At 46.8% G+C, this 15,007-nt stretch overlaps 1 protein-coding gene across 1 annotated transcript in view; it reads right to left on the bottom strand.

Annotated features, from left to right (window-relative positions):
• The window catches only part of OPN4 (opsin 4), a 1,042,115-nt gene that overhangs the window by 763,639 nt on the left and 263,469 nt on the right, over window positions 1–15,007 (bottom strand). The window lies entirely within an intron of this gene.

Here is a 15,007-nt window from a genome sequence, read left to right as displayed (position 1 = left end):
GGCAGATCTCTTCGTGGAAGAACTGATCCTGACCCATCTCCAGCCCCGGGGGCTGAGTAAGCTTTTTGCGGTGGAGCGTGCCCACCGGGTCCCTGGGGGCCGCCCTAAGACCGGTGCACCGCCGCGGCCTATTATTGCCCGGATTTTTAATTTCCGGGACAGAGACGCCATCCTCCAGACCTCCAGGCAACAGGGACCGGTCAGGCTGGACAACATGGATGTACACTTCTACCCAGACTTTACTCCGGCGGTCCAGAAGCAGCGACAGAGCTTTCTTGGTATTAAACGTCGCCTAAGGGACCTAAACCTCAAGTACTCAATGCTCTTTCCGGCTAAGCTGAGGGTGGAGGTGGATGGCCGTACGCACTTCTTCGACCGGCCCGAGGTGGCTGGGGACTGGTTAGATACTTTGCCTGGAGATCGGGGTGGGGGGGGCGCGGCTGGCGGGGAGGGCCCGCCGGATTAGAATTGAGGGGTGACTGTATAGGCCTTGCTCTGGATATTGTTCCTTTACCATATATTGCTTTCGTATGTTCCCCTCCCAGGGAGGTCGGGTGGGGTCTGCTGGGGGCTTCCCTCCTCCTCGGGGGGACTAGTTAGTACTTAGCTATGGGGCGACAGGCACACTGCACGTTGGGGGGGCTGTCTGGGCTCATGCAGGGGTGCAGGGAGGGGGGAGTTCTGTTGGGACCGGGGGGTGGGGGGGGTGTGTTGTTTGTTAGCACCGCAAGGCAAACCCGCAACTGTTTTGTTGTTTTTAAGATGCTCGGTGGGGGGCGACCGATTGTTTTGACGTATGATGGGGGGTAGGGATTTGATTGTGTTGTCATGGAATGTTAACGGCCTGGGGGATAGGATTAAGCGTGGTGTGGTCCTGCAGTATTTAAAACGTATTTCTCCAGATGTTGTCTTCCTGCAGGAGACACACCTTATAGGTAACACCTTTCATGCAATGAATCGGCGGGGATATCGTTTGGCGGCCCATTCCGGCTTCACTTCGGGCTCGCGGGGGGTGGGTATTATGGTCAAGAACTCGCTCCCGTTGGAGATTGACGAGGTGCGCCATGATGAGAGGGGACGTTACACTGTTCTGGTGGGACGAGTGGAGGGTAGAGTGTTTATCTTTATATCAGTGTACGTCCCGCCTGGGTTACAAGCCACTACATTTGCGGACCTGGGGCGCCTCCTTCTGGACCTTCCGGGTGGCCTGTTGGTGGTTGGAGGGGACTTTAACGCGGTTGCCTCTGGGTCTATGGATCGCCATCCCCCTAGGGACCTCCCCCGGGCACAGGCGTGGCTGCCCGGCCTTTTAGACACGCTGGGCCTGGTGGATTGCTGGCGCTTAAAGCATACCATATTGCAACAGTACACCTTCCACTCGGGGGCCCATGGTAGCCTCTCGCGGCTTGATTACATCCTTGTCCCGGCGGCCCAGGCAGGGAGGGTGGGGGAGGTGCGCCATTTGGCACGGGGTATCTCAGACCACTCCCCATTGTTGTTGCATTTCGATGTCTTCCCGAGGGGGGATGGCAGGGTGGCCCCGATCAATGCATGGTATTTGCGCGACCCCACCATTCGTGCCGACTTGATCAAATCCTTACAGCGCTATTTCGATGAGAATGTGGGGTCGGTCCCGTCTGCCATCTCCCTGTGGGAGGCTTTCAAGGTGGTTCTTAGAGGGGAGGCCCTCTCCTTTATTTCCAATGCCCGGCGGCGCGAGCGGGAGGAGGTGACCCGGGTTGAGGCCGAGATTGCAAAACTGGAGGGTGACCTGGGGAGCGGGGTAACAGACGCCAAGTTGCATGTTTTGCACTTAAAGCAGGCGGCCTATCGGGCCCTCGTCACGGAGGCGGCCAGGGGCCTCAGTAGAGAGCAGCAGGGGCGATTGTATGATGTGGGTGACAAGGCTGGCAAATTGATTGCGTGGTTGGACAAGAGGGAAAGAGCGAGCCGCCTGGTGCCTTTGATTGAGAGCGTGGATGGTGTGTGCGTCACTGAGCCGGAAGCCATTGTCTCCTGCTTCGCGGATTATTTCCGCGAAGTCTACTCCCCGGTTTCTCCCTGCTCGGAGGAAGATTCCCATGCCTTGCTTCGGGACATCGCACTGCCCTCCCTTACGGTGGAGGACAGGAATTCGCTGGATGCCCCGCCCACCTCGGACGAAATTGCCTCGGCTATTCGCTCGGTTGCATCCGGCAAGGCCATGGGCCCCAATGGTATTCCCATTGAGCTATACAAGCTACGCCCGGATGTGTTGGCGCCCCACCTACGCGCGATGTTCCTTGCGGCCCACTCGCAGGGCTCCCTCCCGCCGGACCAGCGTCTGGCTACAATTGTGGTGATCCATAAGGAGGGGAAGCCCCGTGAGCGGGTCACATCCTATAGGCCGATTTCGCTTCTGAACGCGGAGCCCAAAATCCTCGCCAAGGTGTTGGCCAACCGGTTGGTTGGCGTGGTGGGCGATTTGGTCCACCAAGACCAATCGGGCTTTATACCACACCGCAACACGGCGCTTAATCTGCGGCGCTTGCACGGGGTGCTCGCGCGTGTCCCATTTGTGCGGGAGCCGGCCATCTTGGCGTCCTTGGACGCCACCATGGCGTTTGATACGCTCGAATGGCCATACATTTGGGCGATGCTGGCGAAGTTTGGGTTCGGCCCGGGTTTCGTCAGCTGGGTCAAATTGCTATATTCGGGCCCGTTGGCGCAGGTGGTGGTGAATGGGCGAGTATCTGCCCCATTCGCGCTGGGGCGGGGCACGCGACAGGGTTGTCCCCTGTCGCCTCTCCTGTTCGCCCTGGCCATGGAGCCCCTGGCGGAGTGGTTGCGGTGGCACCCTTCTATCCGTGGTCTCCGCTGGACCCCCGAGCATGAGGACCGTGTGTCCCTCTATGCTGACGATATCCTTTTGTATCTCGCCTCCCCGCGCAAGTCACTGATCGTCCTGGTTGATGTTTTGCGCTCCTTCGGTCGCAACTCAGGCCTGGTCATCAACTGGGCGAAATCCTGTGTCTATGTGCTCTCCGGGGAGGCCCCGGTCTTGCCACGGGATTGTCCGATCCAGATTGCCTCCCAGGGTTTCCGGTACCTGGGTATATATATCACTCTTGACCCGGAGGCCCGCTATGAGCGGAACTTGCTGCCCCCCCTCCAGCGTCTGAGGGAGGACGTGGTGCGCTGGCGGCGTCTGCCGCTCTCGCCGCTCGGCCGAGCGGCCTTATTTAAAATGATGTCCCTGCCGCGCTTCCTCTACGCCCTCCAGAATACCATGGACCTGGTCCCGGCACGCTACTTTCGCGAGGTGGAGGGCCTCCAGCGGCGCCTGTTCTGGGACGGGAGGCCGCGTATTGCTCTGGCTAAATTGACGCTCCCGTGGTACGATGGAGGGGTCGCCCTCCCGGACATCAGACGGTACTACTGGGCCTCCCAACTAGCTGCAATTAATCATGGCCTTTACGGGCCCGCCTTGAATCCGGCATTTGAGATGGACAGGACGCTTCTGCCCGGTGGCGATTATAATCGAGCGCTCTACTCTGGCGCGCCCGACTCCCGTTTGACGGGACCGACGCGTGTCATGGTGCGTGTCTGGCACGCGGCTAATGCAGCTATGGGGTGGAAGGACCGTTTGACCCGAGCGTCTCCGCTGTATGCATCTGAGAGGTTGGGCTCCCTGTGGACGTCGAAGGGCTTCGAGAAGTGGGACACGATCGGAATCAGCACGGTGGGAGATCTCTGGACGAGGGGGGGATTCAAAACTTTTGAGACGCTGCAGGCGGAGTTTCAGCTGCAGGGCAGTGAGTACTTTCGGTACCTACAGGTCCGCCATGCGCTGGGCTCCGTCTTCCCGGATGTTGCATCCATTCCGGAGTCTTCCCCCCTGGAGGACAGAGTGCTAGATGGCCATGTCCCGGACAGCACGATCTCCCTCATATACAAAAAATTGATTAACGATAGATCGTGTCTGCTGACTAGTCTCCGCGAGGCTTGGGTTGCCGACGGGCTGGAGCTGGACGACGAGGATTGGATCTCCGCGGTGGCCTCACCGAAAGAGGTGGCCATCCCGGCTCGCCTTCGTTTCGTCCAGCTCAAGATCCTTCACCGGGTCTACGTGACGGGGCCAAGGCTTTTACGTATGGGTTTTGCCGGTGATGGAATGTGTAAGCGTGGCTGTGGTGCGTTGGCGACTTTCATGCATATACTGTGGGAGTGCCCGAGGGTGGAGCGATTCTGGCGTGGTGTGCATGAGGTTCTACGAATGGTTACGCGTGTCGCGCTGCTGCCTGAAGCGAGGAGATGCTTGCTGAATGTCTGGGAACCAAATGACTACTCGGTCCCGCAGGCGCGGTGGGTGACTCTGGGATACATGATAGCCAAGCGTGATATTGCCCAATTGTGGGGATCCCAGAGGCCCCCTGCGGTGTCGGCCTGGAAAGAGCATATGGATTGGTGTATGTTTCGTGAAAAGGTGGTGTATGTGGCGAGGGGTAAGCCTGGGGCGTGGATGAAACTCTGGGGCCCCTGGAACGCCTACCGCGGGGGTATTTGTGAGCCGCCGCTGCTACCGGCGGCCTCGCCGGCTCCGTCTCCCTAGATGGCGCCCCTCCCTTGGCCGCGGGCGCGCGGTCCCCCAGTCCCTGATCTACTCCCGTCCCCCTCTTCAGAATTTTGCTGCTGGTTTGGATCCCCCACTTATGGAGCACGTGTTGTCACTTTGGATCGAGGGTTGCCTTGCGGTTGTGGTTTGTTTACGTTGTTTTGCGTTAAGAAAATGGAACCGTACTGTGGGCATGGAGCTGTGAGGCCTGCACTATTGATCACTCCTGTCTTCCTACTGTGCACCGCTGAGAAAGCTTTTTGCTGTATGTATGTAATATGCTTTTGATGCTCTAGCGGCCGGCCGTGTGGTTGTAGGCCCATACCTGTAACTTCTATAAACTGCAATAAACGGTTTCAAAAAAAATAAAAAAAAAAATATACAGAATTTAATAATAATAATCAAACAGATGTAAGTTAAATCTCAGTGGGATACAAGCCTGTATCCTACAACTTACACATCGCATGGAAAACAAAGTGCGAAAAATCCTTAGGCAATTTACATGGATGTTTCAATCAGTAAATACTTCAGATAGTGAAACATCTGAGACAATAAGGTCACCTTCACAGTAATTTATATACAGTAAATACAGTGTGTAAGGTAGACAACTATGTCGACGGCGTTTCGATCCTTATCAGGAGGATATTGGATCATCATCAGGACTAATTAAATAAAATTGCCCGTATAAAAATGCCTGAGTTACATATATAACAAACAAAATTACAATAAAAACAATAGGATGGAAAAAGGGGTAGAAAAAGAGATACAGGTATTGAATGCATAATAGAAAAGACAATGATATCAGTCAGACGGGAACTCTGTTTAGACAAATTATCAAAAGAAACGCCATGTGGAACGAAACGGTGGTGAAAGAAACAATGCATAAGTGGTTGCCATAGATTGCCACTGAAGTGAATAGTGACTAGGTGCCAATAATTATAGTTGGAACTGTGTGGTGAGTGAACTGGAACACTCAATGTAACCAGGCACATTTGGCAAAATAGCGCGAAGGATAGCGTGGTACTAAACAATTGGCTGGACGTCACAAAAACCATGTGAACGGAAAGGCGGATCATAATGAGTGATCAGAATAACTAGAAACACGCATTTAGAGACATACTGTGCCAGATAGTGGAACGTATGCACAGCCAATAGACCACTAAACCTCGAATGAAGCAAGGGCCGTAACATTACTAACGGAAAGGCGGATCATAATGAGTGATCAGAATAACTAGAAACACGCATTTAGAGACATACTGTGCCAGATAGTGGAACGTATGCACAGCCAATAGACCACTAAACCTCGAATGAAGCAAGGGCCGTAATATTAGGCATGTGGCGGGGCAACTGCGCATGGAAAGGGGAAGGAGGTGATGGTCAAAATAAAAATTGGAAAAGGTGAATAACACGGTACAACAATTGCTACCTCGAGGGTTCAACGATTGTGAAAAACGGCATCAAGGGCACGAAGAGATCTGTAGAGTGGTCCCAGGTGTCGCGTTTCAGGCTCAAGGGGAAATATATGGGGCGACCTGTGAGAAATAAGGTGCCTATGAGACGGAGGTGAAATCTGGGTGAAGGAGTGTGGTCGGACATGCGAATGCTTACTTACGGGAAAGAATAACGACCACTGCATCGAGGGAATTAAAGCAAAGTTGTCACGTTGCAGGCTCGAGGGAGGCACTCTCATTTCTTACAGGCCATCAAATTCCCTCGAGCCTGCAACGTGACAACTTTGCTTTAATTCCCTCGATGCCGTGGTCGTTATTCTTTCCCGTGCACACACCCATCCACCCATACAGTCCTGCACACATGCTGTCTTCAACACATACAAACAGTGAGTCACTGATTCATGCACCTATGCACTACGTAACACCCCCCACCGAGCCATACAGACACTCAGACACTCATACTGATACTCAAAAAAACAACTAATAACCTATATAGACACCCATGTAGCTGCTCACCAACCCATGCAGCCACTTATACACAAAGTGAGAGACTGATACAGATATTTACATATTTAAACATTACTCACTAAGTCATGTATTCACTAAGATACACTTAATCAGTCAGTTATACGATCAATTTTTCAAAAACAAATCATCCATTTAGAAACTTATATACCCATTTATTCTTCCATCGACCTTGAGATATACATATATAAAACATATTTAATTTTCAGAAAAACACACATTCACTGGATGATTTCATCAGTTATGTCATCAGTGATGTCATTTGAAATGTCATCAGTGATGTCATCAGTGATGTCACTGACCATGTCATGAGTGATGTAATATGTGACGTCATCAGCAGTGCATTGCGGGCGCGCAAGTTATAGTTAGCTGAACTATAACGCCCCTGAAACCTATGGTTTTTTCAGTGAATTTCTAAGTTTTTTAAAATACTAATTCCTAACTATAACGTGCCTGAAACCTATGGTTTTTTCAGTGAATATATATATGCACAAACACATATAATGTTAATTATTTTAATTTATTAGGAGTTTAATATTTTGTTTCTACATTCATGGGGTTACTCATATATTTTATGTGTTTAAAGGGGAGTGCTTTCCCTACTCTTACTTACACAGCAATAGGAATAGTAAACTTAACGTCTTTGAAGTTCAACACTTTGTCTACTGTTGCACCGTTTGGAGTGGGAATGGTAAATTTTATCCCTCCAAAATCCAATGCTTGCCCTACAGTTGTAAAGACTGGAGTGGGAATAGTACATTTACCTCTCCAAAGTCCAACAATTTCCCTACTTTTTTAGTATTTAGAGGGGCAATAGTGAATTTCACCCCAAGGCTTTCCCCACTGTTGCACAGACTGGAGTGGGAATAGTAAATTTTACTCCTTCAAAGTCCAACACTTTCCCTATTCTTGCACTGGCTGGAGTGGGAATAGTAAATATCACCCCCTACGAAATCCAACACTTTCCCTACTGTTGCACAGACTGGAGTGTGATTAGTACATTTTCCCCTCTGAAGTCCAACATATTCCCTACTGTTGTGCTCTTTGGAATGGGAATAGCAAATCTTACCCTAACGAAAACCAATGCTTTCCCTACTGTTGCATTGTTTGGAGTGGGAATTGTAAACCTAGCCTCTATGAAGTTCAACACCTTCCCTACTGTTGCATAAACTAGAGTGGAAATAGTATATTTAATATTCTTAGGCTCCAATAGTTTTCATAATATTGGTTAAACATATTTCATAGCAATAAATGTTTATTTCTTTTATATGTTATAATATATATATATATATTTCAAATTTATTTTATTGCTTATAGTTTTTTTGTAAATGCATTTCTAGGATTTTTACAGTTTATATATTTTATTTATTGTCTGCATTTAGTAATATATTTTTTCTTATTCAATTGTTTACATTTTTATGACTGCTATTCTGTATGTATTTATGTATGATATATATATATATATATACATATATATATATATATGCACACATATATATGTTTATATAAACATAGGCATATATATATTTATATAATAGCATAATTAATAAAATATTTATTGTACATTATATATACATTTTATGTACATATTGTAAATGTATTACTACGGATATACATTCCTAATTTTATATGAACAAACTAAATATTTTTTAAAGTAATATAATGTAAAATACATATTTTTATTAATTTGATTATATATATTTATAGTAATACAGTTAAAATATAAAAAAGTATATAATGTAAATACATATTTATTAATTACATTAGTCTATGTATTTATATAAATACAAACATATATATATATATATGTGTGTGTGTGTGTGTGTGTGTGTTGGGTGTTTCTATAAGTATATATTTATATATATAGTATTAAAGATTGGAGGAATATATTTAATTTACATTATATTACATATATAAATATTAAAATATTTAACATATACTACTTTAAACTATATATTTTTTGAAAATCAATATTTATATCTATTTTTGAATGATATTAGTGGCAAAAATATATATATTCGGTCAAGCGATTGTGTCCAAATTTACATGTGCTTAGAAGGATTTATGCGCCTTTATGGACACTATTAGCCCAACCAGGCGTCCATTGATAGAAGAGAAAGGGACAGGCTAAGGAAGAAGAAAAGGAAAGAAGAGGGAGAAGAAGAAGAAGTAGTGAAGAGAGGATGGGGGACACAGTTAGGCGGTACCTATTTTGATACAGAGGAGCATTATTGGTGACTTTACATACTTTGACGTACTGGTACACATAATAAAGAACAATTTGCTTACATACAATAATACAAGTGTAACGGCAGTGAAGTCACCGGTTATGTTCACTCTGGCGAGGGCTTGTTCATGGGGGTTCATAAGAGTCTAGAAACGTGTCCAAGGAATTCCACATCAACCTGGAGTACGGCTTCCAGGGGGAGTTTTGTAGCGCTATGTTGTCCGCCCCTCTGAGATGGATGATCCAGTTTAACCAGTTATTGTATGCAGTCTTGCTAGTGTCCTTCCAGTTGGCAAGAACCATTTTCACTGCCGAGGTTAGTAGAAGGTCAAAAAGGTCCTTGTCAGAATCATTTCTCGGGTTTGTGTTTATGCATGCCGTGGGCAAGTTGAATGAGTCTCTGACCATAGTACACTGAAAAACACCACTTATGAGGGCAAAGACTTTGTACCAATACGATTTAAGTACAGTACATTGAAAGATAAGCTGATTAGATCCCCTGTCTCCCAATTACAGTTCCAGCATGTTGCATCCTTTCTAAGCCCTTGCACAAATAACGGGGCCGGGGTCCAAAATGCCTTGTGTAGTAGACATTATTTGGTTTGGGAGAGAACTGGCAAGATCTTATTACGTGAGACGGATCTCCATATTGCAGGCCAGTCCTGTTCTTTTACTGACTCTGGGTGCAGTTGCCACCAGAAGGCCATGACCTTACTATTGAGTCTAGAAGACTTTGGGCGGAGGAGTTTCTATATTTGCGAGACTTGGTGGCCCAGTTTGTTAATATTTGTCACAAATAAGGAGATTGACGGTTGGGCGGTAGTTATTTTGGCTTTTGTGAGGGCCGCTCTAATTTGTAAGAAGTTGTAGAACTCAATGTCCGCCAGGCCATACCTAGCCTGAAGGGCTGAGAATGTAACTGGGTATGTGTCGTCTTCTATTTGGTGGGGGAAGAGTATCCCTTTCTTAATCCATGTGTCTAGGGTTAGGCTTTTGCCTTTGTATGTTATCTTGCTGTTGGCCCAGAGTGATTGCAGTTTAAACCCTTTAACGCTATGTTCCAGCTATTTATTGATTTTAAGTAGTGCTACTTTTGTGTTTTTAAAAATGGACTTGGATGTAGGTGGGTATAATCTATTTGTTGTTAGAAGTGCAAGGGGACTTAGATTATTAAGAATGGCCCTCTATACCTCTAGCCATGCCGGGGTGTAGCCTACAGGTGGGGTAAACCAGTATGAGCATTGTTTCTCCAGGAAAGCCGTCTGATATAGTATGAAATCCGCTAAGTTCACCCCTCCCAGTGATCTAGTCTTAGTTTTTTTATGATGATCCTTGCTTTTTTCCCCGCCATAGGAATTTAGATATGAGGTTATCTATTTTGTGGAGGATATCGTCAGTAAGGAAGAGCGGGAGCATGCTGATGAGATAATTAACCATCGGGGTGATCATCATTTTGATAGTCTCGATTCTGCCCCACCATGTAATGAATTTTGGTGACCAAGATTCCAGAAGCTTCTTTATTTTCTCTAGAAGTGTTTTCTCGTTCTGGTGTAGGGTATCTATCATGTTGTTACCGAATTCAAAGCCTAAGTATTTGATGTATCCTGTTTGCCATGTTAGCCCCAACTCTCCCAGAATATCTCTCGTGCAGTAGATGTTTAATGGTTTGAGTTCTGATTTATCTCTGTTGAGTTTGTACCCTGAGAGGCTGGAGCATTTAGTGATTGTGTCCATCAGGGCATCGATTGATGCCCTCGGTTGTTCCGTTATGATTAGTATGTCGCCTGCGTAGGCGGTAAGTTTTATTTGGACGCCATTGTTGTCCACCTCTTTAATTTTAGTGTCAGCCTTGATGTCCCTGATAAGGGGTTCCAATGCTAGCAAGAACAGGGATGGGGATAATGGGCAACCCTGTCTAGTACCTTGTTGTAGCTTGAAAGGTTCAGAGAGGGATCCATTAACGACAACACAGGAAGATGGGTTTCTATAAAGGGCCATAACCATATGTGTATATTCCTCTCCTAGATTGAAAGATTGCATGCATCGTTCCAGGAAGGCCCAGGAAACCCTGACGAAGGCCTTCTCGGCATCTAAGGTGATTGCTACTACCGGTTCAGCCTTAACGGCGGCATGTTCTTTGATGTGGCACAATAGGCGGGTGTTATCGTTAGACATGCGAGTGCGGAGGAAGCCTACTTGGGAGTTACTTATTAGTTTTGGGAGAAATGAGTTGAGTCTGACCACTAGGATCTTAGCGTATATTTTGCAGTCAAAATTTATCAGGGATATAGGCCTGTAGTTTTTCGATGAGAGATGGTCCTTCCCCTCCTTCAGAATGACTATTATGTTAGCTTCCGTCATGGTCTGCGGCATGGACCCTTTAGTAGCTGTGTGGTTGAAAACTTGTTTCATGGTTGGTTTTAGTTGATCTAGGAAGGTTTTGTAAAAAGAGGCTGTGAACCCATCTGGGCCAGGGGCCTTGTTGTCTTTTAGGGATCTGACTGCCATTTCAATCTCTGTGTAACTAATTTCCTGTCCTAGCTCAGTTTTCTCAGCAATTCTAGTTTTTTGAGGTAATTGGTGCATTCTTCTAAGTTCAGCGGCTGTTTATTCTTATAGTGTTCCTGATAGAACTCCTTGAAGGTTCTAAGGATGTCTTTGTGTTTGGTGTGTGTTCTGTTGTCCGGGTCTTTAATGGCTAAGATAACGAACTGGTTGCGTTTGTTGTTTGAGATAGGAAGCGAGCAACTTCCCCGCTTTGTTAGCTTCGCATAGGTTAAGAGCTCTAAATGTATTAATCCATAGCCCTGCCCTCTCGCTTAGGATTTTGTACTCATATTTCTTTTGTGTTAGCTCTGCGAGTAGCTCTCTATTCTGTAGGGAAGTGGCGTGGGACTGTTTCAGGCTTTTGATCTCCTGTTCTAGCTGGTTTAATATCAGGTTGGAATTCTTGTTGATTTTTGTCTTTATTCCAATTACTGTGCCCCTGATGGTAGCTTTCAGTGCGTCCCAGAGCGTGTTAGTGCCAGTGTGCGGAGTGTCATTGTGTTTAAGGTAGTCTATTATAGCCTCCTCTATCTTTTTTTAATCTGCAGGGTCTGAGAGTACGTCGCTGTTAAAGCTCCATCTCTTTGGAACAGCCTCGTTATGACACCCAGCCAGTTTTAAACTAATACACGAGCGGTCCGACACCAGCCTTGGGGCTATGTCTGTGTGTTCGATTAGACGTGTGTGTGAGCCGGAGGTGAGGATATAATCTATCCTGGTGTATGAGTTGTGTGGGTTGGAGTAAAAAGTGTAATCTCTGGTGTCTAGATGCTGGAGGCGCCACGCGTCTTTAAGGTTAAATTTGGCACATATGGTTTTGAGTACAGCATGTGAGCTCGTGCGATGGTATTGGCAGTTGGATTGTCTATCTGTTATGTGGTCTAAAGGGATGTTAAAATCCCCTGCTACCACCGTGAGGTTGTTTAGGGGGAACCTTTACACCGTGCTGGACATCTCCGACCAGAAGGCTGGATCGTCGGTGTTAGGGCCGTATATATTTGCTACGTGAATTGACTCTTCTCCCCTTCTCAAGTGTGTGACCAGGAGTCTGCCCTCATTATCGTGGGTCTGTGAGTCTAGTGAGATGTTGGATCTTTTTGATATAAGGGTAATTACCCCCGTTTCTTTTTATCAGCAGGCGAGCAAGCCATCTGTGAGATCCAGTTACCTCTATTGAGTTTTGCATCTTCCTCACACGGCTTAATTTCCTGTAGTAGGATTATATCCCCTTTGGTTTTGGCAAGGTAGTCTAGAATTTTCCGGCGTTTGATTGGGTGGTTAAGACCTTTAACGTTTAGGGACACTATGTTGAGGTCAGTTGCCAGGGTGAGTGTGTTTTTGCAGGCCATCAGGTGGGATGTTCTGTGATAGTTGCAACAGCTCTATTCACCATGGACCCTTACCTTGCTATCTGGGCCCAGGAGGGGAAAAGTGACGATAGGGGGGCGCTCCCACCCCCCAGACCTGTTTCAGATCTGTATTCCTTACATCTCAAGTGCAGTGTGGGAAGCTTTTCCTGGTACTCATGCGAGCCGAACCTCCCTTTTTGGTCATGCAAATAGAAGTGCCACCCACCGTTTATAGGAGAAAGAGAGATGAAAAAGGGGAAAGAAGCTAGAAAATAGAAAAAGTAGAGAAAGCACAGACTGAGAAGCCCATCAATATGTGGGGCATTCCGCAACCTCTGGGGTTCCTCCACCCCCGCCTCCCCCTCCCAACTCCCCCCTCCCTCCCCTCCCACCCCTCCCATCCCTGCAAACCTCATATGACGGAGGTGCGACGGCAGGATCGTCATTCCGTCTCTCTGAGTATAACTGATCGATAAAACTGTATCGTTAGTCTCCCCACCAGCATACATGGTATGGTTACCTGCAAGGCATTGAGAGAGGCTGTAGTTATATGACATTTCCCGTCACAGTTACATTGCCCCCCACCAGAGACATTTTATAGCCAGTTTAAAGGATACGAGTGTAATGTCATAGAAAACGTAATATCTTTGCTTGTCGTGGGTGCAGCTTCATAGGTTGCATATTCACACGAGATAGCTACTGAGGAAGACAATGAGGTAGATGATAAGGAAGCTAAAGAGGTAGGCATCGGTTAAGTTTCCTTAGTAGATGTTTTTATTTATACAAGTAGGTAGTACAGCACTCCCAAAGGTTGTATGAAAATCCAAGAAGAGTATGTTGGACCTTTGTTCATTGTAGCATAGAGAAGTAAGTCCTTATGATAACAAAGTGAGTATATCAAAATCCAATTTCTGTACAGAGATAAAAGGTAATTGACGAACACATTCCGTTGTAAAGTTCCTTTTATTGGTTTATAGAATTTCCAGCAAGTACTGAAGCCAAGCCAACACGTGTTTCGTCTGTACAAATATGTATTTAAACTTTCTCAAGGCGATTTGCACGACACAGCGCAAAGTAATTCAAAGTGAAGACTAGTTGAACACTCCGATATTCATGAATAGCAATCCAAATAGCTGGTAGATCCTAGAAATGTAAAGGCGCAGTACGAAGAAAAACTAATGTGCATGAGCTGCAATAACATCCTATCGACAAATAAGTCAAAAACAATATCCACTAGTGAAAAAGGGTGCGATCATCAAACAGCCTGACCATCATACGTCCGTCGCTGCATAAAGAAAGTGTACTCCGCACCCACCACATGTGTAGCGGTCCGTAAATCCGATGCCAACCTTTGGGAGTGCTGTACTAGCTACTTGTATATGTTCAATTGCATGCTACTTGTAACGTGCTATCGGCACCTTTGGTAGTAGGTGCCCCTAGCTATCATAGCACCCTGCCATACTTAGCTTCATTACCAATCCACGCTTGTACTTGTTACTTGGTATACAGTTTCTTTTCTTGATGTGCAGTTCTTTTCCCTCATAGGGAACACTACTATCCATTGTTTGACTGTAGATGTTTTTATTGGTGATGCTAGCAGAAGGCTTGGCCCGCCCAAAGGTGGTGGTTGCTGCCCCTTCATCCCCAGCCAGGGTCCGGAGACGATCTTCTCTTGCTAGAGGCAGATTGGGAGGCTTCCATATCTTGAACGGTTGGGCCTTCCAGAAAAGACGCAAGCTCCCCAGGGTCATTGAAGTAGTGCTCTCTACCTCCATCGGCTACCCTGAATTTGGTGGGGCCAACAAAGGAGAACTGCATATTCTTTCTTCTCAGTTTATCAAGCAAGGCAAGGAATCCTTTCCTTGTGTCCACCGTGGTCTTGGAGTAGTCTTGTGAGAAGATGATCTTGTGCCCATTCCATGTGATCTGGTGGCTTTCCCGTGCATAGTTAAGGATAGCTTCTGTGTGTTGGGCCCTCAGCGGTTTGCAGATAATGGGTTGGGCAGCTTGTCTTGCAGAGGGATTAGAAGTGGGTTTATAGGTGGGTACTCTGTGTGCATGGTCTAATTCAAATTGGCGATCAAACTTTACATTGTTGAGTTTTGGAATCCAGTCCTCAAGGAAAGTGAGGTAGGAGCCTGCTGGGTGTTCCGGCCCTTCCGGGACCCCCGGTATCCGGATGTTCCCTCTTCGATTTCTGTCTTCCAGTTTCGCTGCTTGACGTTGTAGTGTTGAGGTAATTTTCGTTAGGGCCCTCACCTCTTGGTTTGAGTTGACGGCGGTGTTCTCCATATCGCTCATTCTTTGTTCTGCC

This window comes from Triturus cristatus, chromosome 1_2 (assembly GCF_964204655.1).
Source record: "Triturus cristatus chromosome 1_2, aTriCri1.1, whole genome shotgun sequence".
NCBI classification, from domain to species: Eukaryota; Metazoa; Chordata; class Amphibia; order Caudata; family Salamandridae; genus Triturus; species Triturus cristatus.
The sequence above is the reverse complement of the archived record's forward strand: the minus strand, read 5'-3'. Positions and strand labels throughout refer to the sequence as shown.